Raw genomic sequence first — 25,490 nt, forward strand, 5'->3', positions numbered from 1 at the left:
TGGGAACCGTCGCAGTGTCAAGGCCACATAAAGACCTTGGCTCTCGATCGATAGCGCTAACCGCATAACATCTCGCCACATTGTTACTACTGATAACGACCGCATAATATCTTACCTGCTGATAAGGTCATCTTGAAGGGCAACTCACAAGAGTATCTTCATCATGTGTATTTGTAAAGTCATTTGTATTGTATCTATGCGCATAGTGATGTATTCTAATATTTTGACCGCGTATATTTTTGTGACTCAAGCTGGACTGGGCAATTGATAGTGAAATGTGTACAGCCTAATTCCGTATTCTTATTTGTCAAATAAAGTAGATTTGTAATCATCATTGTAGTCACAAGTTTAAGTTGTACTTGCTGCTAATGAAACTGACGATTGGTAGGTGATAAATAAAAGTGTATTCTTACCTGGAATACTTGCTATCACTGATAATCGAGTGCTTTAAAATTGGTATATTAAGGTGACGGTAATCACAATCTTATCGCATATTATACTTGATGATCAATGTGATAAGATAAAGCCTTAAGGGATTGGTATACAATGGTAACAGTAATCCCCGTCTTACCGCATATTATACTTGTTGATAAATGAGATAAGGCCTTGGGGATTGGTATACAAAGGTAACGGTAATATCAGTCTCATTGCATATTACACTTGATGATCAATGTGATAAGATGAACAAACAAAAATTAAACATCACTTAACTGAACTTACTGTGTCAGTAAGTTCTGATAAGAACAAATACTACTATCAACAAACAGACATCTGCCATGCAAAACCCTAATTTAACAATTTTCTGGCAATAGAAGAACAATTTTTACAGTTTTAATAATTGCGAAGAATGGCTAGTTTTTTACGTTAAAATAACATCGCTCACACAATATTAATCCAAAAATTATGGAACAAAACTGAAAATATATATTAATTTATTAAACCGTAAGGTTAACAGTTTGTGACAAAACCTATGTTTGGTAATGAATATTTTTATAATATTTGTATTTTCTTAATTCTGGTTCAAAAGCAAGCAAACCAAGGTCTATGTAATTTTAATCGGGTGATCTTTAGTGGAGGGGGCCCTTAAAGCAGTGATAATTCGTCTCTAAGAGCCTTTATTTTATTCATAACTAACGTTCTCACGTATTAGTTAAATGTGGGTTCTAAAGGACTAGGTCACGGCATTATTACACAAACATGACAAATTTGAAAACCTTATAAAGGGTAAAATCTGGCAACAAAACAACACAAAACTAAGTCAGGTATGTGAAAAAGCTTGTAGAATGCATTATTATACATATATCTTTAACGCAAAACCACTTCTCTATGGAGAACACAATTTCCACAGGTAAATCAGCTGATTGTGTCTACCTGTGAGTTCAGTACAAGGATGTTTGAGAGCCACCACGGTCATAGGGCGACCCCGTTATGGGGATCGATACACGTCCAACGCCGTCCAACCAAGATGCGGCGAGCACGAGTTGGACAACTTTTTGCCCACTCGCTAAGTCTGAGCACGATTTTGAGAGAAAACACGAGTCTTAAAATAGCACGTATCCCTCTTTGACTACCATAAAACAATGTTCAAGCACAACAGTTGGTTAATATTTTGGCACTTTAAAAGCATTTCGCACGAACTGGACACGTTTTCGGTGTCTAGAGTCTAATTTTTTGTTAGGTTGACGAGACTGGCTTTGGTCACCTGCTTAGTGAAAATCTGTATGTTAGTCTACTTTTATTTACCTGGCTGAAAAACGTGTGTTCGGCAATAAGTAGTTCCTTTAATGAACCTTTATTTTAATCACTCATTATGCCCAGTTGGTACCCATATATACAGATCACAGGCATGAAATGGAGCAAGAAAGAAAATTAAGAGTGAGGAAGAAGGAAAGTAAATAATGAGAACGATTTAAAGGAATATTTTTAACTAATAAAACTAATTAATACATCTTTGTCAAGTGTGTTTTTAGGTTCAAGTTTCGTTATATATCGTATTGAATCGTAGGTATGCCTATTTCGAGCTTTGAAATATCAGAAAGCGTGCGTCCAAGCAAAGTAGATTTCGAAAATAATTGTGGTTGATGGATGTACCAAGTTCAAAATATGCTTAATTAGTTGGTGATTATAATATATTCTACAAATTGCAATAACGCATTTTGAGTACATTGAGTTCAAGCTTTTAAACCCATAAGTCGATAGATTACCAGGAAAAATCATCGTACTGAATATATTTTGTGGTGTACAAAATATAATTAGCTGTCGGATACAAAAAGAATGAGAACCAATTAGAGAAAAATAAGTATTATTACTTGTAGGAGAAAACATTTAAGACATTTCTTGAATGAAATTAACTATAGACCTTTACTGCGACAATTAAATTTATAACCACTAATTTCACGTATTAAAAATATCAACAATTAATATATTAAAACAAATAACTTCAGCGATTAAGTTCCATAGAACTGGACAGAAATGCGACGGCGCTAGTACGGCAATCGAGCTACACCTATGTGTTGCTGGTTGCTTCGTCTTGGCGTCACTGTCTACTGCTGAGTCCACGTTTACTTGGCCACACCTCTACTGTATAGTGTATACTATTTGTCAAACTGCCGCAAGATGGCGTATCTTCATTGCTATTTCCCTTTGGATACACCACTATTGTATACTATTTGTTCTGCCTCGACAACTGCCTATAGCTTAGTCCACGTTTATTTGGCCACACATCTACTGTATAATATGTGTTTAGCTGCCGCAAGATGGCGCCTCTTCCTATTGCTACCTTTTTACTTGGATACACCACTACTGTTTACTGCTTCTTTCACGTCTACTTGGCCACGTCTCTACTGTATACTATCTATTTAGATGACGCAAGATGGCTCTTCATTGCTAGTTCCGTTTTACCTGGACACACTACTATTTTATACTATTTGTTAGTACCTCGACAACTGTCTACTACTTCTTCCACGTTCACTTAACCTCACCACTACTTATGTAGTTTCTGTCAAAGCATGACATTGCACCTACTGCTGACTTCGCTTTTACTTGGCCACAACACTTCTGTATAATGTTTTCTGGTTTCCCAAGGTGTTTACTTTCATACAGCCTAATACGTTAGTTCACGTTTCATTAGCACATCACCATACAATGCTCCTAATTAGGAATTAACACCACTACTGCCTGGCCCACGTTTGCTTGGCGTTACACATCTCTATGTCTTAACACGATCGTAGATCACTGGCTACAAAACCATTCCTTTTTGTGTCAATACTGTATAGAGAAATTGAACTGCATGAACCACTGTGTCTAAAATGCCTTATAAAATCGTAAGAGGTTTAATTCATAGAAATATTTTATTTTCAACTGACACAAATTCACAATTTTAAATTCACCATGACAAACAGCAAGAACACAAGAAGACGAGTAACTCAGCCCATTCGACTCCAAATAAAAATCCTATCCCAAACAAGTTCTAAAATTAGGGAAAAAATTTAATTTCGAACTTCTTGTTCACGACCATGCAATCAAAGGGCGAACATTCCACCCTTAACTGTAAGCCAAGCGTGGAAATCACTGAGTCCTTTGACAGGTCGAGAGAAGAGTGCGTCGATATCGGCAACTTTGAGAAGCTGAGCTCTATGTTACACGTGGGTAGGGGGAGGGTAAAGAGGAAAAGGGGGGGGGGGAGAGAGAGAGAGAGAGAGACTACCCACGCACTCCCCCCTAGTTACCAAGTTACAGGTCGAACGTCTCTTAGCCAAATTTAGCATCAGGTTTAGTTGCCCTTTCTCTTTCTATCTAATGTAAACAAAACGTCACAATTTTTTTCAAAATCAAATCAAACATTATAAGAGTCAAAAAACTAATCAACATCCAAATGTTCAAGCTAGAGGGCAACGTTGCACATTGTGCCGACCGCACTTGAAGGGGGGAGATACGATATTTGGGTATTAGGGGGCGTGTCTAAAAAGGCGGGAAACGGACTGGAGTTAGGTTAGAATGACTTTTGTTTTTTTCTAAGTACGGTCCAAAATTTGACTTATCCGTTTCGAATGTGGTAGGGCCAACAAAAGAGGGAAGATGGGTCAAGAGTGGGAGAGAAAGAGAGAGAGCTCGCGTTCCCTCATAAGTGCAGCTAGATGAATAGCTTGGATCGTGTTTTGTTAGGTTTGGCGAGTGGTTATGCTAGTTAAGGTTAAGAGGTTAGGTTAAAAGGAGAGTCATAAATATTACTCATTTCTTTGGGTAGTGAGACTTGTGAGACTAGTAGTATCAGGGAAATACGATTTTTGAAAGTGGAAAAAAAAATCTACTAGTAAGGTAAGGTTAGTTTAGTGGGTGGGTTATAAAATTAGGTAAGTTTGAAGTTGTACGTTAGGTAAGGTTATCTAAATCAGATTTCACTCGTAGGCACCCGCACGTCTAAGTCTACGTTCCTAAACTATTAGTAATTAATTGATTAAGTGATTGAATTGAAAATCTGTAATTTTATGCCTCCGCCGAGAAAGAGAAAAAGTCAACAGATTTCTAAATACACTTACATTGCAAAAAATTTCGAACCTACCACACATTCAGTCTTTGCCTGTAGTGCGAACTTCGCGAACAGAAACTCACGACTGAGGAATTTTAGGTATAACCACGAACATTTTTGAAGAAACGTATGTAAAACACACCAAACCAAAGAACCCACAATACACCAGTCATAGCATACAGTAGTGTTTGTATTATAAATGTCAACCATATTTATAAACACTCGTGGGACAAGATTCTGTGTTGCTCTCCGTAGTCCGGCGGGGATTAAATATATTGCTGTGGAGACAACTCCTTCTCCTTTGTCTCCTTAAGGACACTACAGATACTTGGTTGTGCAACCCACACAAAGTCTAAGTAAGTAGTTTCAATAAGGATATCGGGGCGTAAAATGAACCGAAATGACAATAACCCCGCCGCAGCAATCCTGCAGACACCGAATTTCCTTTTACCTGGTTGAGTTCTCAGTAAAATATCTACTTTTGTCATTATATATTTTATATTCAAATAATTGTAATGAGTACTTAGGTTTTCTGCTACAGGGAAGGTAATAAAGTGAGTTTTTGATACATATCTCCAAAGACTGTCCCTATTTTTAATCCAGCTGATCAGTTGATTCTTTGATGTTGTTTTTATTTATGTTTATGTGAAGTTATCCTACTAATAATATTATAAATGAGAAAGTTTAGATGTATAGATGTATGGATGTATGGATGTATGTTTGTGACAAGTGAACGCGAAAAATACTGGTCGGATTGGGCTGAAATTTCGCATGATGATAGCTCACATTCCCGATTAACATATAGACATATTCTTATTTCAAAAATCCTTTCGGGCTCCACCCCAGTGGCTCTGGATTTTCCCATGTTAACCTTATGAGAAATGGAATTATTTAATCTTAACAGCTGTTTCAACTAAACAAGTTGGTTCTGTTTTATGATGTTCAATAGCATTAAAGTTACAAGGATTACCAACAGGGTGCAGCACTATTATTTCTTTTACATTTATGACAACAGCTAATTTGCAACCAAAAGGTGAGTGAGCGTAGCAAACGAACTTCAATCTGGAGGCGAGTTATTGTAGCGAACGAGCTAACCTGAAGGCAAGTGAGCGCAGCGAACGAGCTCCAACCTAAAGGTGAGTGAGCGTAGCGAACAAACTTCAACCAGGACGTGATTGAGCCATGAGAACGAGATAATCTTGAAAATTAAGAAGTTAAACGGGGCAAAGCCCGCGGGTTACAGCTAGTTTAGTAATAAAAATACACTACACAGTGAACATTATATGTGCACTATTTAATTGAATATTAAATTAGCGTAGGTACATAATAGTTTTATATTGAAATGTTAGTGGCTTAGTAGTATAAAATAAACCAATTTGCTAAATTTGATCAAACTAGGTCCTACAGGAGTTCATTTATTCCCCATGACAATACAAAAGGAATATTAAATTTAGTTTTTCACTTTCTTTCTATCCGCATAGTCTACAGATATATATATATATATATATAGACTATGTAGATATGTGGCATTTTCGTCAAAATGGGAGAGTTTTGGGGGGTTTCCCTGAACCCAAAAGTGGTTTTCCAAGTGATGTCTTTGTGTGAGTGGATGTGTACAGAGCTACAGACTATATCTGTGGTTCGATTTCGACCAAATTTGATAAATTTATATTTTTAATTATCTTTTTTCCCATAAAAGCCCATAAAATAACGAACAATAGTATATTACGTTACTAGTCCTGAAAATAAGTGTTTACCGGACGAGTGTGGTCGTTCCCGTGCAAGACGAAGTCGAGTACGGGATTACCATACGAGTCCGGTAAACACATTTTGGACGAGTTACGTACGATAGTTTACGCCATACTACTAAATCTCTACAAATCCTTATATATTACCACCAACTAAAGGACTAAAAATCACTAGTCATAACCTCTAAGCGAGGTTATGTTTTTATCTACAACCAAACCACTCATTGCCACCGAAATACAGTATAATCAGCTGATTGGTGTCCGGTAAAACTCATTGCATAACAGTAGTACGCAATGAAACCCCATTTGATTAAGCTGGCGGCAAACAGCTGTTTTCTGGACTAAATACTTGCGTGGGAAGTTCGTTAAAACAGTGTAGTATGGCGTAAATGTATTTTCGTGAAAACTGCCCGAATAGTTTTGATATAGGCTACTTCGGTATGTTACGGATCACTAAACTCTAAACAAATTGGTACAACCCCCATTGCTGATGGATACAAATAGATAAATTCAAACTTAAAATAACAAATCGATATATTTCTTAATTCCTGATCCGGACCCTAAATCTCAGTCAAAATCTCAAGTCAAAGGGTCTAAACGTCCCTGGGATAATTTGTAAATTCAAATTCCCCGAGACATGGGCATAACGTTCCCCGTGTGGGAAGATAGCGGTGTGGGGTTATGTGTTGGGGGAGGGGGGAGGGGGGACAAAAAAAAACACCACGTGGTGAGTAACAGCACATGTGACGTTATACCAACACACACCTGGACCAAACATATGATCTCCCGCACAGCCTCCCCCCAACACACACACTCACATACAGCAGTAGACCATATAGTAGACACAGAGATGAATATTAGTGATACGTTATTTAATTTGTAAGGAATATAATTTGATATTTTTGTGTCCTAGGACACTAGAATTTAGTCATTTTCCAATTTTATTTAAGAAACAGTTACGTTTGTTTCAGCACTGTATTTGAGATCAGTCAAATATATATTCAGGAAACATCAAATGAAGTTGAGAACAGTCAGTTGTATTTGAGAGGGCATTAAATTAATTAAAAAACAAAATCAATTTAAGAAATGGTTAAATGTACTGTATTCGAGAACTTGTAATTTTATCATGATAAAACTCCAAGTTCATAATCTGTACTTTTTAAATTAAACGTCCTAATTGTCATCCTCAAACGAAGTAAACGATTTCTCAAGTAATACATTCTCAAACTGACTAATCTAATTTACACTCGATATTTTCATAAATACAAGTAATGATTCTCAAATGCAATTATTATTATCTTCTCAAATAAATGTAAAAAGGCGATACTCTATCCCAGGATGGTTTTTCCCATTACTTCAGGCTATAACTAGGGGTTGCGGCTTCATCACTTGGATAATCCCTTGGTGGTTTGGCGGGATTCGAACCCGGTACCGACGTCCCGCACTCTACCACTAGACCAGCTCGATCTTCGAAGGAATATAATCGTATAGATGACGGAGAGCGCTTTTTAGTACGAAACTTCTTAAGATTAGTTAAAGAAGTATTACATTCATTTAGTTACTAAAATAACCACATTAAATTGATTTATAATATTAATAAACAAAATAATGAAAAATTAAAATCTCACTGCTTCCTCCGATGATAAAGTTCTGTATGGAAATGAGTCTAAAATCATTTATATGGACCTCAGTGGTCTGTGTGTGGACTCGAGCTTAAAAATGAATGTACATTTTGATTTCCTAGCCATAATTATGTATAACCACCACTCTAATGTATCAAACCTTCTGACTAAGCGAATATTCATTTACATGGAACATTCATTCGATTTTGACTAAAATATTCCCTTGCAGAAGTTAGATTATTTCATATCTAATAGAATAGGAACATCATTTGTTTAAATACATTAACCAGCATATTTGTCGACCGATATCAAGCATGAAAATGATCATATTCTGCGTCTAATAACCTTCGTTAAAAAGATTTAACATCATTGCACATATATTGTATTATCTCTCAACTCCTTCCCCTCATTTTGTAATTGGTAAGAAAACGATAAAAAAATATTAACTGTTAATACATAGCATCGATCCGTTATAACCCATCTCAATACTGTGTCTTAACGAACGGTTTGTCAAAAGATTCAAATCTCTTATAGATTAGTAGACTTGTAATCAATTACTGCTTTTTCGTAAAGGTACATATGTTAAATTTTAACAAAACAAGTTCTAAATGAACTGCATACAATACTGATGAAACATTTTTTTAATCTTAGGAATGGTGTGGATATTATAGGACGTGTCTGGAGTTATAAAAACTTGCCAAAAGGAAGACAACTAACTCGTGTAACAGTAAATACCAACGTAAGGAATTCGCAATAATTTTCTACTGCAAAAGTTTCTCTAAAACAATAAATAAATCGTTAAATATATGCAGGAGTGAGTTACAAAACCACGGCCATTTGAAGTGTTGCAATGAAAATGACAAAATAATTAGAAACTTACGAATTTTAATTAGTACAAATTTTTAACTGTATTCCTAAGTTAATATTTTTTTTTCTTTCATGTACTAGCATCTATACTCAACTTTCCCTGCTGTTCCTTGTAAATGTTTACAATTATCCATCCTGAGTCTTTGTACTTCATTGGGCACGTAAAAATGTGGATGTACCTTGAAATAAATAAGGTAAGGACTAACCGGGTTATGCCAACAAATTGTTTAACACAGTAAAATACACTATTACAAAACGACGATAGTGATAATATTTATTTATTTGTGTGTATCTAATCTATGTTGTTTATAATCTTCACTGAAACTTAATAAAGAGAAGGCAATATCCCAAAGTATTGCATTACTCTTAGGAAACATTGTATTGTATTTCAACAACGTTGAAATTAATGTACAACAATATAAACCAGGTATGTAAAACTATCGATGAAACACACAAACCACATTTTCACACAGAGAACAATGGAATAATTATTTTAGTTGTGGTTAGACCACGAATGTTTTGCGGCCAACTACTGATAAACAAACCACAGCACCAGCTGAAACACAATAATTCTGGAAAACCTTTAAAGCTATGTTAGGATGAATTTACTATATACTGTAGTTGCAAAATTCGGAATAGAGTTAGTGATCTTAAACATAATTATAAACACCCACTCCCTATAAATAAGTTACAAAAAAGATTAGCCAGCCGAGCTGGTTAATAGTGCATCCTTGGTAAGGTCCAAGATACATTACACACATACACATTCTGTACATAAATTCCAGTACAGTGCAGCATTGCCAGAGCTGTAGAGTTTACAAAGATACTTGGAAATCCCTAATTCGTTATGCAAGGTATTGCAATACGCACGACGTTTAGGTCAATAATTTTGCCTGAATACAAGTGACTGACCAACTATTTAAATGACGTCATGGTCATCAAACTTTGCAAAATGTACGTAATGCAGAGACATCTACTGAAAAAATAACTAGCGTACATGAAGTGCTAACTAACACATTTTATGGATATTTTCATACCATATACTACAGACTCTTTCTTATTTTTATTTTTCACTCAACACCTAAGGCTGAGACGTATTTGAAAGTTGATACTAAAAACCATACCGTGGAACTAGGTTTTAAACACATAAAAAGGTTATTATTTGTATAGTGCGTAGCTTATTCCTTGAAACTGTAATACCATTGACTATTTGATTAATAGTCAAAAGTAATCCTTTAACTATGGAGTTAAACTTATCTCCAAATACAACGTGCGTTTATTAATAAGTACGTTTATTAATGTAATGTATGTCCAATTTTTAACATCACATTATGTATTTGCTACTCGTGTCTTTCAATGTCTTGGCCATTTACAGTTTTTATTTACATTTCATTGTAACGATTTGTTTCTATAGGTTTCATAAATCTCAAATTAATGATGTAGGAACTCTTTCAAGTCAAACTTAGTATTTTACTTAATTACAAGAAATATAGAACAATACAGGTTAAACTTGGAAAATTTTATCTGGCTTTAGCATTGTATGTTTTTTCTTTGCAAAATATTTTGTATATCCCGTACTGTATTCATTGTAAATACCCCCGCCGCAGCAAACCTGCCGTCTACGCGAATTTCCATTTGGCCGAATTGATTTTCAATTGATCTATTTAAATAACATTAGGTTTAACGAGTACCTAGGTTTGCTGCTACAAGGAAACTAATAAAGTAGTGTGTTTTTAGTAAAATATTGATAGCTTACTATAAAATAAATAAATTTGCCAAGATTGATCAAAATATATCCATAAACAAGCAAACTACAACATTTTACAATATTCTCCATAAGAATAACATGGGAATTTTAAATTTAAAATTTTTTTAGATTTCTCCGTAACCAATAACCGTACAAAAACACTTTGATATACTGAATTGTTTGTTTTTTTAAGCTCTTTAAGAAGGTTTAGAGAAAAATTGGGAAATTTTGTGTTTTGAGGGTAAAAAGTGAGAAAAACCAATTTTTACCCCATAAAACCCCCCATAAAACCCTGTTCCCATGGTCCGATCATGCTGAATCGCGAACTCATTCAAGTTTGTCCCGCCTTACGCCTTCAAACCAAATTTCATCAAAATCGGATAAAAATTACTCAAGTTATCGTGTTCACGGACACATATATATAAATCTATATATATATATACCTATATATATATATACATATATATATAAATATATATATATATATACCTATATATATATATATACATATATAAAAATTTGAACGAATGGTGTTTTTGGCCTCTGGGGACATTAAAATGAAAAAGTAAATCGGTCCCGGGCCTAAGTCTTACCATGAGACCTACGGTAATAGCTACTTCCCTATAGGGAAATTCGCTAAAATGGAGTACATTATAGGCCTACCATGTAAATAATTCGTTATTAAACAAGAGAAACATTGCTAGCAAAGTTTTACTGCAAAAACATCACACTGAAATTAATTAATAAAGCCAATTGCTTAATTGCCTTTATCAGGGCGCAACAACTAATCCATTGCGACTGTGCTCAGCTGTTGTGGGTGGCTGTCAAAAACAGCTGTCATGGGGGGTGGGTGGCGGGTGTCATTGGTGGATAAAATGAAATTTGAAAACCGCTTACATTCTTACATTTTTAGTGGCTTAGTCATCTTTGAGCAATTTATATTATATTATTAAATCATATATCTAAAAAAATATTCGATAACCATCCACCTTTTGTCAAAAATACGTGTAATAGCTACATTAGTTTTGAAACCATCAAAAGCAACCCTTAGAGTGGTTGTTATCACGAGTAAATCTCTGACGTTTCAAAGTTCACATGGCAACAAGAAAGTTGAAAACGGATCAATATCGGAGGCCCCTCGGACGAGTCTACGTGAAACCCACAACAAATAAAATAAAACAAAACATACCTCAAGGTAAAACTAACACTAACGAAGACTCCGCAGAACTCACAGGGTTCACACGACAACACAAAAACTGTAAAACTGGTGAAATCCGTACCTTTAGCAGATATCAAAAAACGTTGAGTCGGGTCATGACGGAGTTGGACTCCCTAACCACAAACAGAAACAGAAACTAACAGTTGAGCGTCACAAACGGGACTGGTGGGTAGAGGTTGAATGGAGCGCCGCCATTGGTCGATACACTCTGCTGACGTCACGAGCGCTCGACCAATCAGACGCGAGCTACCCTGTCGTTGCACAACGAGTGTCTACCTACACCTAACCACTGTAACTAGCTTAGTACTTTTTTACTGTGATTTCATTCATCATTCGAGAGGATTCGTGGTATTCGGACTGATGGGTTTTGTCAGTACAGTATTAAAGGGGATTTTTAATATTGTTGACTCTCTTTCATTGTTAGTATAAATATTTGTTTTCGATATGTTGAGGATGGTTACCGATGACCATATAAAATATATTGTACAAAAACATGGATAGGCATACAAAGAATTAGCCTGGTGTACCTTCTCACTATTAACACTTTTTATTGATTCGCATTTTTATAGGGCGAGGATATAAGTATTGGTTGTCTATGAAATGGAATACAAACTACATTTTTTTATAGCCATTTACTAACTAATAAATCAGAATTGAAACGAAAACTAAATACCCCTCAAAGTATTATATTGAAACATATCATCAAATGTTCATGGAACTTTTTAATGTCTATCTATTTGATGGGATATGGGGAATGTTTAAGCCAAAAACACAGGCATACCTTACAAGGCACAACAATAAGGTCCTGTACAAGGCAGCTTTGCTTATGTTGGAAAGAAAAGACAGCTTTGCTTATACAGTATTGGAAAGAACAAGGCAGCTTTGCTTATACAGTATTGGAAAGAAAAGACAGCTTTGCTTATACAGTATTGGAAAGAACAAGGCAGCTTTGCTTATCGTGCAATTCGAGGATATAACCATTGACTAAGGAGAATTACAAGTCTTATATTTATATATATTTTTTTATATTTATATATTATATAGTCTTATATATACTTATATTTCCTTAGTCAATGGTATAACGTAATTGTTTAATTTACAAATCAACTGTCTTTTATGACTGTAGTATAAAGTCTTGTTTGTTCTGTGAGTATAAATACAGGTCTCCAAAGTTACAGTTAAACTATTGCTGCTATTGAAGCGGGTGAGTAAAACGTAATTAGTTTTCTGAAGGAGAAATTATTGAGTAATATATATTTTGAGTTAGAACACAAACTGAAGTTGAATCTAAAAGAATGCAAGCCGTTTTTAACTATAGGCTAACATCGAGAATACATTCTATTCCATAAAACAATTTTGTCCGGATAAAAAATAAAAATAGCTTTGTATAGTTGAACGAACTAAACAATGCCAGCTGATGTAAAATACAATTTCCCTTATACACAGAATTTTTTAATCACACCACAATGAAAGAGTAATTAATATATCTTTTCTAGTATAGTTTTAAAATCTAAAAGTGAAAATATAGCTTACATATTGTAGAAATAAACTCTCAGAGAAGCTCATTCTATTATGATCAATAGTTTCAGTAAAGAATTGGCTACAACTAAACCAAATTGATGGGTTGTCAACTTCAGTGTCAAAATTTAATTATGAAGCATACATTTTAAGCTACGATAAAGGCAAGACAAACTATTATGTAGTATCGTAAGTAATTTATATTGGAAAGAAAAAGGACAGCTTTCCTTATATTGGTAAGCACAAGACAGCTTTGCTTATATTGGAAAGAACAAGGCAGCTTTGCTTATACATTTTGGAAAGAATAAGATAGATTTGCTTATATTGGAAAGAACAAGGCAGCTTTGCTTATATTGGAAAGAACAAGGCAGCTTTGCTTATATTGGAAAGAAAAAGACAGCTTTGCTTATATTGGAAAGAAAAAGACAGCTTTGCTTATACAGTGTTGGAAAGAACAAGGCAGCTTTACTTATACATATTGGAAAGAACAAGACAGCTTTATTCATACATATTGGAAAGAACAAGACAGCTTTACTTATACATATTGGAAAGAATAAGACAGATTTGCTTATGATAATTGTAATGATTCGTCATGTCCTTATACTTAGTTTAAATATTGTTGCATATTTCATTCGTCACTAATTTCTACTTTTGATCACCAATAAAACTGCTGTACAATTAATTGCATATGTATACAGGGTAATTTTTATCTCTAAACACAATTTTAGAGATCTATATGAACTATTGTGGCGAAAAAGTATTTAAGTATTTACAAAAATCTAAATTTTGCATAAATTTTTCTGGTGAGTGTTAGAAATTGACTTTTGGATACTGAATTCAAAAAGTGATATCCAGCAGATGAACATCTTATGTCCATAGAGTTTACTTGAAAGCTATGCTAAATTAATTGTTAATTGTTTAACATTAATACATAAAGAACACAACACATAATTTAATATTAACTAAAAAGCAAACTTATGTTCATCTTTATACATTCCTATGTTATTTTACAATTATTTTAACTTTCAATTTTTTGTTTTAATTTTTAATTTACTTGTTTTTAACAAAGTTACTTGTTTTTGTTACCAAATGTGAACTGTAAGGCTTTCTACCTTTGCCAATTAAAGCTTAAATGAAGTGGGTATTGCTACGATTGTTCTACAGAGTAGCTACAAAATCGAACTAAACAATCCTTGGTTCATTTACAGTATCGAAAACTCAACCTCAAAAACAATATAGAATGGTGCAAAAACACCAATACTTGACACATAATAAATTTCCCAGGTGAAAACCCCTTCAGTATTAACGTGTTGGGGAAACGAGCGGAATGGAATTGGGGAAAGCACGCTCGTCTACGTCAAGGGCGTCATAGGGGGTCAAGGACCTGTGGAGGGGGTGGGGGTGGAAGAGAGAGATAGCAAGTCATCCCTCTCACTCAGCTGACTGACACTTCCTGTCTTTAGCGTGTAACAAAAACAAAAGCTTACAATTCTTAGTAATCTCAGCGCGATATACTTAAATTGCGAGTCACAATCCCTTCCACTCGGTCCTGATAATTGCACAAAAAAGTACCTTAATTGCGCCAAGTACTCAAAGGGCCCCAAAAATGTTCCTTAATTGCGCCAACTCCAAACCAGGTAGGGGTGAGTTGCCGGCAGAAGGAGTGCACTGGTTTACGTGTCATCCTAACCTACACAATTATACAGTCAAAGAGGGCCGCCACTTGGAGCAGTTGAGAAACGTATCGTGTCCTGGAGTAGTTGACGCAATTCAGTAATACCCGACTCATAATACCTGACTCAGGTCACTTGGCGCAATTAATGCTCGCCCCTCCACTCTCAACACCAGTTGATTGGTCGGCTTATCATCTTACCTTAGTTTTTAGGTTTTTATATTAGTTATTAGTAGTAGTTATATTTTAATTAAATCTTTACGTACAACACGTGACAGGAAATGGTTGCAGTATTTGTAAACAACACTTGTAAACATATCAGTGACTGCTAGAAAACGAGAATCTCAAAACAACTGTTTGTTATTTCATAGATGACGTATTCTCTTCGGATGGGGTATTTAATAAATTACGGATGTAGTATTGGGAGAAAATGTAACAAAAATTGCACAACATTGGGGGTTTGAAAGTTTTTTTTAAGTAGTGAGACCATGGCTAAAGACACTCTCACCAATCCAGTGAATACAATAAAACGATTTGAATCTTGATCGGTAGTCCAGTTTTCTCGAAGTAGACAGCGTAAATTGGAATTTGGCGTCACAGACAAAATTACAGACAAACAGACGGACAGAAATTGAGATAAGACTTGTTTGGGATTTTTTAGGGTATGAAACATAAAAATAATAAAATACCCCCGCCGCAGCAAACCTGCAGACTAAGCGAACTTCCAATTCTGGTTACATTTTCACTAAAATATTTCCATAAATAAGATATATTGATTCCCAATTTAAATAGCATTAGATTTAACGAGTTCTTAGGTTTGCTGAAACGGGGAAGGTAAAAAGTGTTTTTTTACCAAACGTCAAATGAAAAACTGTAGGTACTTGGTCTCTCGACCACAAAACCCATACAGTTATATAATTTTGATAACGTTGTTTCTTATTATTATAGCAAAATAACAAAGCAACAAATCGATTACTTAATGAAACGTTAATAACGTTTCGGGGATGCGACATTTCCAAAGATAAAAAAAAACACTAATAAACACTATTTTTATATTGAAAACAAGAGGGAAAATAATAAAGAACGATTCTCAAACGGTGAAAATACTGCTTTGGTAAATTAGTATCCACCACATAAAACATAGCTTAACGAGACAATTTTACACTCACAAAAATAATCATAACATAAATGTAAATGATCTATACTATCATAAAATGCAACTTATTATAATTTTGCTACACACTAATTCCAAGATATTTCATCACTTTGGGATTTATCTTGGGTATAATCTTATAGAAAATAAAACTTTCCCACATTGTTTTACGTGATTCCTCAAGAGATTTGTGAGATTTAACTTATTCAAGCGTTAAATGAATTGCAATAGCTGGAGCGTTTCGCGCAAGTAGGATAATTTGAATAGGTTAATATAGTGAAATACGTTTACGATTTGTCCATCCTGAGCATGCAGAATACTTGCGTGTATTGTTAACAGAATACTACAGCTGTTTCACTGTAAAACTAGGGTCTAGTTAAAGTTTGCTAAATTTAACAAATAATTGTTTAGGATTACCGCAGTACACATACATTTAAATCTCATACCAATAATCTGCAAATCTTTTATGGTATCATTTAAAACTTGACGAGTTAATCATTATCATATAGGAAAAATATTCATAGGTATAATATTTTTTTAACCTATAACCATATTTCCATTCCATACCATACCAGACCATAGGTTTATTACCTATTACAATTTTTTGTAAACCTGTAAATAATACACCCAAAGACGTTGTGAAAATAACTATTTCTACTCGAGAAAAAAATTCAACATAGCTTTTTTACACAATACAAACTTACAACCACAAATACTAAAAGATGGATTTAAGCTAAAACCCGATATCGTAGTTTGCCTTTAAATGTTCTTATGTAGAATGTAAAAAAGTACCTAGACTCTGGGTTAATGTACCAAATAGATTTTAACTCCTCAAACAAAATTAACCAGCGATAACTTTGATTGGGGAACGTTTAGCGACAAGACATAAGTTTCTGCAAATCTTATTTTTTACTAATTGACTTTTTGAAATTGAACAATGGCTTTTCAAAGATTATTGATCACAATATTTACTGAAAAATGACAAACAATTGTTCCTATTAACAATTTTGAACAGGCTAGACAATTTTTATGATGAATAACAATTATAAAACAATTGACAAATACGTCACAGGTACACCGTAGGAAAAAAATCTGTAATTTTCGTCCAATTAGGCAGACCACCAATTAAGAGCTCGCCACCAAAACCCATAATTGGCTTCAGAACGGAGAGCTAATTAAGAAACGCATTAACTCGCCATGTCAACCAAAGTGTTCACTGAAATTGCCACCTATCAGAACACACCATCATGTAAACAATGGGGAACAGGGTTATTGAGAGACAAATAAAACATGGATTGTTAAGTGTCATAATTATTTAATATCAACAAGAAAAACTATTAATCTTAAGTTGTGAAAGTTTTTAACCGATGTCAACAAAACATTCGTGTTGTTGTATCTATTGACAACGCGGATGTCAGCCATAAGAAACAACTGTTGACATTTACCTAATGCCGAATCAATAATGAAATTGGCATAAACAAGTAAAAGTGACGAAAACATGTGGTCTGTCCAAGGTGAGGAGTTTGAACGACGTAAAGTAAAATCTATAGGAAAGAGTACAAGATAGAAAATTGCGTGAATTTAAGCCACGATAAATAGCTTTGTTTAGGTTTTTCTAGAATTGTAATTGTATACCATCTACGGCTCATCCGGATTGGAATGATAAAAAATGAAAGTTTATTTAGTAAATTAAAAGTGTGTCAATATTGTATCTGGGCAAAGTTGGGCCAACTACAATAAACTTACTCGGATGTACAAAATCAGTCATCCAAAATCAAGAAATTTTTCGCTATATTTTTGTTGAATGTAATCCTTGTTGAATATCTTAGGAAAGAAAAAATATCTTTAGGTTATATTTTTCTAAAAACGTCGAAATATTCGCGTTAGTATATAAAATCTGGAAAAGTAATAGTAAAGTAACACGTATCCTAAGTTTTTGAATCGTGTAATGTTTCCAAGTATTAAGTAAGTGACATACGTCTGAAAGTGTCAGGATGTCTTCGAAAGTGTTGGAATAGTTTGGCCAGTGCCATAAGTTTCTGAAAGTGCTCAAATAATATAATAGGTTGGACATTTTTTTCAGAATAATAACTTAGTAAATAAGTTTAGATTCACTAGATAAATGACATGAAGAAGACATAATTGTCACAGAATGCAAATTACAACACTTTATATATTTGGCAAAATTTCAGCCACAGCTAGCTGTGTATTCCAAAGCATGAGACAAGACGCTGTAGGGTTGGCAACGTTTCAGCCACAGCTAGCTGAGTATTCCAATGCCAGTGACAAGAAGTTGTAGAGTTGGCAACATTTTAGCCACAGCTAGCTGAGTATTCCAATGCCAGTGACAAGAAGTTGTAGAGTTGGCAACATTTTAGCCACAGCTAGCTGAGTATTCCAAAGCCTGAGACAAGACGTTGTAGAGTTGGCAGCATTTCAGCCACAGCTAGCTGAGTATTCCAATGCCAGTGACAAGAAGTTGTAGAGTTGGCAACATTTTAGCCACAGCTAGCTGAGTATTCCAAAGCCTGAGACAAGACGTTGTAGAGTTGGCAGCATTTGAGCCACAGCTAGCTGAGTATTCCAATGCCAGTGACAAGAAGTTGTAGAGTTGGCAACATTTTAGCCACAGCTAGCTGAGTATTCCAATGCCAGTGACAAGAAGTTGTAGAGTTGGCAACATTTTAGCCACAGCTAGCTGAGTATTCCAAATCCTGAGACAAGACGTTGTAGAGTTGGCAGCATTTCAGCCACAGCCAGCGGAGTATTCCAAAGCATGAGACAAGACGCTGTAGGGTTGGCAACGTTTCAGCCACAGCTAGCTGTGTATTCCAAAGCCAAGACAAGAAGTTGTAGAGTTGACAACATTTCAGTCACAGCTAGCTGAGTATTCCAAAGCATGAGACAAGACGCTGTAGGGTTGGCAACGTTTCAGCCACAGCTAGCTGTGTATTCCAAAGCCAAGACAAGAAGTTGTAGAGTTGACAACATTTCAGTCACAGCTAGCTGAGTATTCCAAAGCATGAGACAAGACGCTGTAGGGTTGGCAAAATTTCAGCCACAGCTAGCTGTGTATTCCAAAGCATGAGACAAGACGCTGTAGGGTTGGCAACGTTTCAGCCACAGCTAGCTGAGTATTCCAAAGCCAAGACAAGAAGTTGTAGAGTTGACAACATTTCAGTCACAGCTAGCTGAGTATTCCAATGCCAGTGACAAGAAGTTGTAGAGTTGGCAACATTTTAGCCACAGCTAGCTGAGTATTCCAACGCCTGTTACAAGACGTTGTAGAGTTGGCAACATTTTAGCCACAGCTAGCTGAGTATTCCAAAACCTGAGACTAGACGCTGTACTGTTGGCAACATTTTAGCCACAGCTAGCTGAGTATTCCAAAGCCTGAGACAAGAAGTTGTGGAGTTGGAAAAATTTTAGCCACCAGTGGAGTATTCCAAAGCATGAGACAAGAAGTTGTATAGTTGGCAACATTTCAGCCACAGCTAGCTGAGTATTCCAAAGCATGAGACAACAAGTTGCAGAGTTGGCAAAATTTGAGCCACAGCCAGTGGAGTATTCCAAAGCATGAGACAAGAAGTTGTATAGTTGGCAACATTTCAGCCACAGCTAACTGAGTATTCCAAAGCATGAGACAAGACGTTCTAGAGTTGGCAACATTTTAGCCACAGCTAACTGAGTATTCCAAAGCCTGAGACAAGACGTTGTAGAGTTGGCAACATTTGAGCCACAGCTAGCTGAGTATTCCAAAGCCCGAGACAAGACGTTGTAGAGTTGGCAGCATTTTAGCCACAGCTAACTGAGTATTCCAAAGCCTGAGACAAGACGTTGTAGAGTTGGCAACATTTGAGCCACAGCTAGCTGAGTATTCCAAAGCATGAGACAAGACGTTGTATATTTGGCAACTTTTGAGCCACAGCTAGCTGAGTATTCCAAAGCCCGAGACAAGACGTTGTAGAGTTGGCAACATTTTAGCCACAGCTAACTGAGTATTCCAAAGCCTGAGGCAAGACGTTGTAGAGTTGGCAACATTTGAGCCACAGCTAGCTGAGTATTCCAAAGCATGAGACAAGACGTTGTATATTGGGCAACTTTTGAGCCACAGCTAGCTGAGTATTCCAAAGCCCGAGACAAGACGTTGTAGAGTTGGCAACATTTTAGCCACAGCTAACTGAGTATTCCAAAGCCTGAGACAAGACGTTGTAGAGTTGGCAACATTTGAGCCACAGCTAACTGAGTATTCCAAAGCCTGAGACAAGACGTTGTAGAGTTGGCAACTTTTGAGCCACAGCTAGCTGAGTATTCCAAAGCCTGAGACAAGACGTTGTAGAGTTGGCAACATTTTAGCCACAGCTAACTGAGTATTCCAAAGCCTGAGACAAGACATTGTAGAGTTGGCAACATTTCATCCACAGCTAGCTGAGTATTCCAATGCCCGTGACAAGACGTTGTAGGGTTGGCAACATTTCAGCCACAGCCAGCTGTGTATTCCAAAGCCTACAAGACATTGTAGAGTTGGCAACATTTGAGCCACAGCTAACTGAGTATTCCAAAGCCCGAGACAAGACGTTGTAGAGTTGGCAACATTTTAGCCACAGCTAACTGAGTATTCCAAAGCCTGAGACAAGACGTTGTAGAGTTGGCAACATTTGAGCCACAGCTAGCTGAGTATTCCAAAGCCCGAGACAAGACGTTGTGGAGTTGGCAGCATTTTAGCCACAGCTAACTGAGTATTCCAAAGCCTGAGACAAGACGTTGTAGAGTTGGCAACATTTGAGCCACAGCTAGCTGAGTATTCCAAAGCCTGAGACAAGACGTTGTAGAGTTGGCAGCATTTTAGCCACAGCTAACTGAGTATTCCAAAGCCTGAGACAAGACGTTGTAGAGTTGGCAACATTTGAGCCACAGCTAGCTGAGTATTCCAAAGCCCGAGACAAGACGTTGTAGAGTTGGCAGCATTTTAGCCACAGCTAACTGAGTATTCCAAAGCCTGAGACAAGACGTTGTAGAGTTGGCAACATTTGAGCCACAGCTAACTGAGTATTCCAAAGCCTGAGACAAGACGTTGTAGAGTTGGCAACATTTGAGCCACAGCTAACTGAGTATTCCAAAGCCTGAGACAAGACGTTGTAGAGTTGGCAACATTTGAGCCACAGCTAACTGAGTATTCCAAAGCCTGAGACAAGACGTTGTAGAGTTGGCAACATTTGAGCCACAGCTAACTGAGTATTCCAAAGCCTGAGACAAGACGTTGTAGAGTTGGCAACATTTGAGCCACAGCTAGCTGAGTATTCCAAAGCCCGAGACAAGATGTTGTAGAGTTGGCAGCATTTGAGCCACAGCTAACTGAGTGTTCCAAAGCCTGAGACAAGACGTTGTAGAGTTGGCAACATTTGAGCCACAGCTAACTGAGTATTCCAAAGCCTGAGACAAGACGTTGTAGAGTTGGCAACATTTGAGCCACAGCTAACTGAGTATTCCAAAGCCTGAGACAAGACGTTGTAGAGTTGGCAACATTTAGCCACAGCCAGCGGAGTATTCCAAAGCATGAGACAAGACGTTGTAGAGTTGGCAACATTTGAGCCACAGCTAACTGAGTATTTCAAAGCCTGAGACAAGACGTTGTATATTTGGCATCTTTTCAGCGCTCAGAAGGTCAGTTCGCGTCAGATGCTGGCAGCTTCTCCCGACTTTCAGCCACGAGAATCGTCGAACGCAAACATCTCTGGTAGCACATACGAAAACATTCTTAAGAAATAGCCAGATTAGACATTTATGACTTGAAACAAAATATTCGTTTTCAAAATTAATGTTTCTTATATTGTCTTGTTATAATTATTGTATTTACCTCCAAATAATCATTGGGCTACAAAAAAAAAAAAAAAAAAAAAAAAAAAAAACACAAAAACTATTAAACTAGAAAAAGGGAAACGATGAGCTCAGGTGCTGAATTATTGCAACAAATAACCAGGTTAAGTCACATTTTGGACACACTATTTCTTCTGTTTGGAATTTCCTAGCAATTATAGCTGTGCGGTCGATCTACTTATTGTAGTTAGGTGAACTGTTTAATCCAATACGTTTTGTACAACCTTAGCAAACCATTGTACAGAATTGTAGTGTGAAGAAAAATGTCTTCTCTTAAAAAAAAATACAAATTTTACGCGGCCTCTCTTTACTCTAAGCTCAGATGAAACTGCTTTTCATGTTGTCGAAGAAGGAGACTTCGAAAACTTAAAACACTATCTCGGGTCCAGCAAAGTCTTTTCGGCCTAAGGGCGAAATATTCAATTCAACTTTGAATACGCCCCGGCAGATACATCACGACACCCCGACTCCTCGGCAGGGGATGGTAGCGCCGCGGGGTTCATCGCCCGGAGATGCAAGATGCAAGATGTGCGCCGGATTTCCGTCCTGGGGAGTCAGAGTAAGCAGCTGCTCTACACGCGTGCCGAGACACGCCGCACGGGACACGGCCGTAAACCGTAAATAGCCATAGAGCACTAGAAGTGGGGGAGATAATGTAGATCATACTCCCAACATCCCCGTGCTACTCGGTAGTGACGGGACACAAGAAAAGAACTTACAGGACGTCAACTGGCGTTTCATGGCCAGTGTCAACATTTTGGAATATTTGTAGAAAATTGACAATTGTTGATGGACCTGAGTCCCATTGACCATTGGATTCCAAAATTGTCCTATAGAGGTAAGGGAACCGCTAATCATAATCAGTAAAAATCTACACTGATCACCCTAAAATATGTTCACATACCCAGAGTTCATATTTAGCTTAAAATAGGTGCGCAAAGTACAGAGAAGAAATATATTGGATCATTTGCTGAAAGTTAAACATTTTGTTCATGGCCCTCAGATGGAAAAGTGGTTTTGATCATCATAATTTAAATAAACTTTCCTAACTACTGATATTCGTCAGTGACAAATGAACACAGTTCAACTCTGATTCTATATTCGTTTCACATTCATAGTCAGCTTAAAATACGTAAGCCTACGCAAACTTAGCAGATGTCTTTAGATAAATTATTAGGTGATTTGTTGGATTTTTGGCAGAATATTGACAATGGTTGATGGTTCACAACTGGGCACAGGTACCCTTGATCATTGCGTAAAGTAAATGGCCGGAATCTAAGTGACAGATAATCTCAGTCAGTCAAAAGCCACACTTTCACGTGCCGACTTCTTGGGAACAGTTATTACACAAATTTAAATTGCGAGAACATTACTAAATATTAACCAATTTGGTCCACGTTTAAATGTTATGTAAGGCACTAGAGATTTAGTAAACTCACACCACAAAGTGATAATTTCAATACCTACACAAAATATAGTTCCAATCCTTTACCAGTCCAGAGAGAGTCTTAATTTTATCCCTGTACTTTATTAGGCAATAAGGGTTTACGTAAAATTCCAACTTGTCTTTCTCCTAAATCCTAGATGAATTCCACTAATGAGACTGGAGAGTGAATTGAAGAACCCCTCAGGAAAGTCTAGCCTTCAGACAAAATTGCTCGTTCGAGCGAAGAGGATTATACAACAATGGAAGGGGTGAATGGCCACACGTTCCAAATCTTCTGCTTGCAAAACTTTAATTCATGAACACCAAAGACACACCTGTATACTGTGAAATATCTGCTTCTTATCGGTAACTTCTGACTCGAAAAATACCATTGAGAGACTAAACTAAGTCAAGAGACTTCTACTAACAAATTTTCACAAGATGTGATCAAAGGTTAGAGGTGATTATACAAAATATGATGTGCTACAAAACTCAATTTTTAAATAATCAGTACTACTAGCAATATTTAAAATCATCAATTAGTGTTGAAAATACATGCACACCGAGGATTCTATAATTTGATGTTGATTTATGATTTTAAAATTTAAAATGTACCAAAACAATCACCACCTTAGATTTTGAGGCAGACTTAATTCAGCAATTTTAAAGAATTTGATACAAAAGAAGTTGGTTTCATTTGAAAACAGAATTTCGAGGAAAATATTTGGACCTAGAGAGGGAGAAGGATGGAGAATTAGGCACAACCAATAAATCAGAGACACGTGCCATTCCCCAGACATAAGGAGAAGCAAGAAGTTTGGAGGCAAAGGTGAGAAGAAGACCCAGAAGAAGACCTCAAGAATCGCTGGAAGGACCTGGAGGAGAAAGATATACAAAATTGAGAGCAAGGCAAGAAGATTCAGAGAACAGGGAGAGATGGGGACAACTTGTTGGCGAGGCCAAATACCACCTTGGGTATCCATAGCCATGGGAGTAAGAGAGTGAGTATACGCATACATAGCACCGGATAAAACTGCCTAATACAACTAAACATAACAAGAGTCATATCTGTGAGATGTTGTATCAAAATGTCACGGCTAGTTTTAGAATAGCTTTCAAAGTTACTGAGCCGGTGAGCTCTCAACAGTTCGCCGCGAATTTCCCATATAGGAAATACAATATTATCATAGTCTGATAGTAAGACCCTGATTTACTTTTTTCGTTTTGATTTCTCCAGAGACCAAAAACGTAATCCGTTTAAATACATATTTATGAACATGTAGGTGTTCCTTAGTACGATAGTTCGAGCGAAAACCATTCGATTTTGATTAAGTTTTCTGATGTTCCACAAAATATATTTTTACCATGGACTATGCAGCATTGTTCAATAATGCAAGTGTTTCTAGCTTACAAAAAGTTTTTAATTATTTATCTTTCCCAGTAGACAGAAATGCAACGTAGCAGCCTATCCATCAAGGATTATAGTACTGTACCTGTATAAGCGGTTATTGTCCTTTTTCTTGATGGACATGCCATTTTAGCCTTTTATGATATATATATATTAAGTGTAGCTTCCAGGTTGCTCTATCAGCTTATGAATGGATAGATAAGCATATAAAAAACTACAGTCAAATCAGATGTAATATAAAAATTTGAAGCTAAAAAACGTGGTGCAATAGCATAAGCAATCGTACATTATAACCTTGTAACTAATCATAAATTTTATTTAAATAGTAAAACGGATCTACAAAACGTTATACATCGAAATAACATTATTTTGTAACATTAATTTTCCCCATAAACAGATTTTAAATGGTTAACTTTATAGAACAAAATAATATGTAGAGAAGCAATTGCAGTTGTGGTGTTGAAGTGAAAAGTTTGTCAACAAATGCAGCCAGCAAAAGGCTTCTTTTTACGTAACATTCAACATAAATCTTACTTCTGTCTTTCTGACTTTACTTATTTATATTCACATTACTTAGACCTGCAATTTAAGGTTATACCACATTACTAACCAGATTCCATTTTGTTTTCTAGATATGCACTTATTCTCATTACTTTCCATTTTAATACAAACAGTCAATCTACCAAAAAGAAATACAAAACCCCA

General features: G+C 36.2%; 1 protein-coding gene across 5 annotated transcripts in view; it reads right to left on the reverse strand.

The window, feature by feature from the left end:
• Window positions 1-25,490, reverse strand: part of LOC128996254 (myocyte-specific enhancer factor 2) — a 118,081-nt gene that overhangs the window by 14,710 nt on the left and 77,881 nt on the right. The window contains exon 1 of one of the 5 annotated variants that reach the window (XM_054421447.1): window positions 11,793-11,929. The exons of the other annotated variants lie outside the window; for them this stretch is intronic. The gene's annotated coding sequence lies outside the window, so the exon portion shown is untranslated. Of the gene's footprint in view, window positions 1-11,792; window positions 11,930-25,490 lie in introns of those variants that run through there. 5 annotated transcript variants of the gene reach the window in all.

The sequence above is a fragment of the Macrosteles quadrilineatus genome, unplaced genomic scaffold (assembly GCF_028750875.1).
Source record: "Macrosteles quadrilineatus isolate MER2022 unplaced genomic scaffold, UCM_ALF_1.0 Scaffold_6__1_contigs__length_79288215, whole genome shotgun sequence".
In the NCBI taxonomy this organism is placed as follows: Eukaryota; Metazoa; Arthropoda; class Insecta; order Hemiptera; family Cicadellidae; genus Macrosteles; species Macrosteles quadrilineatus.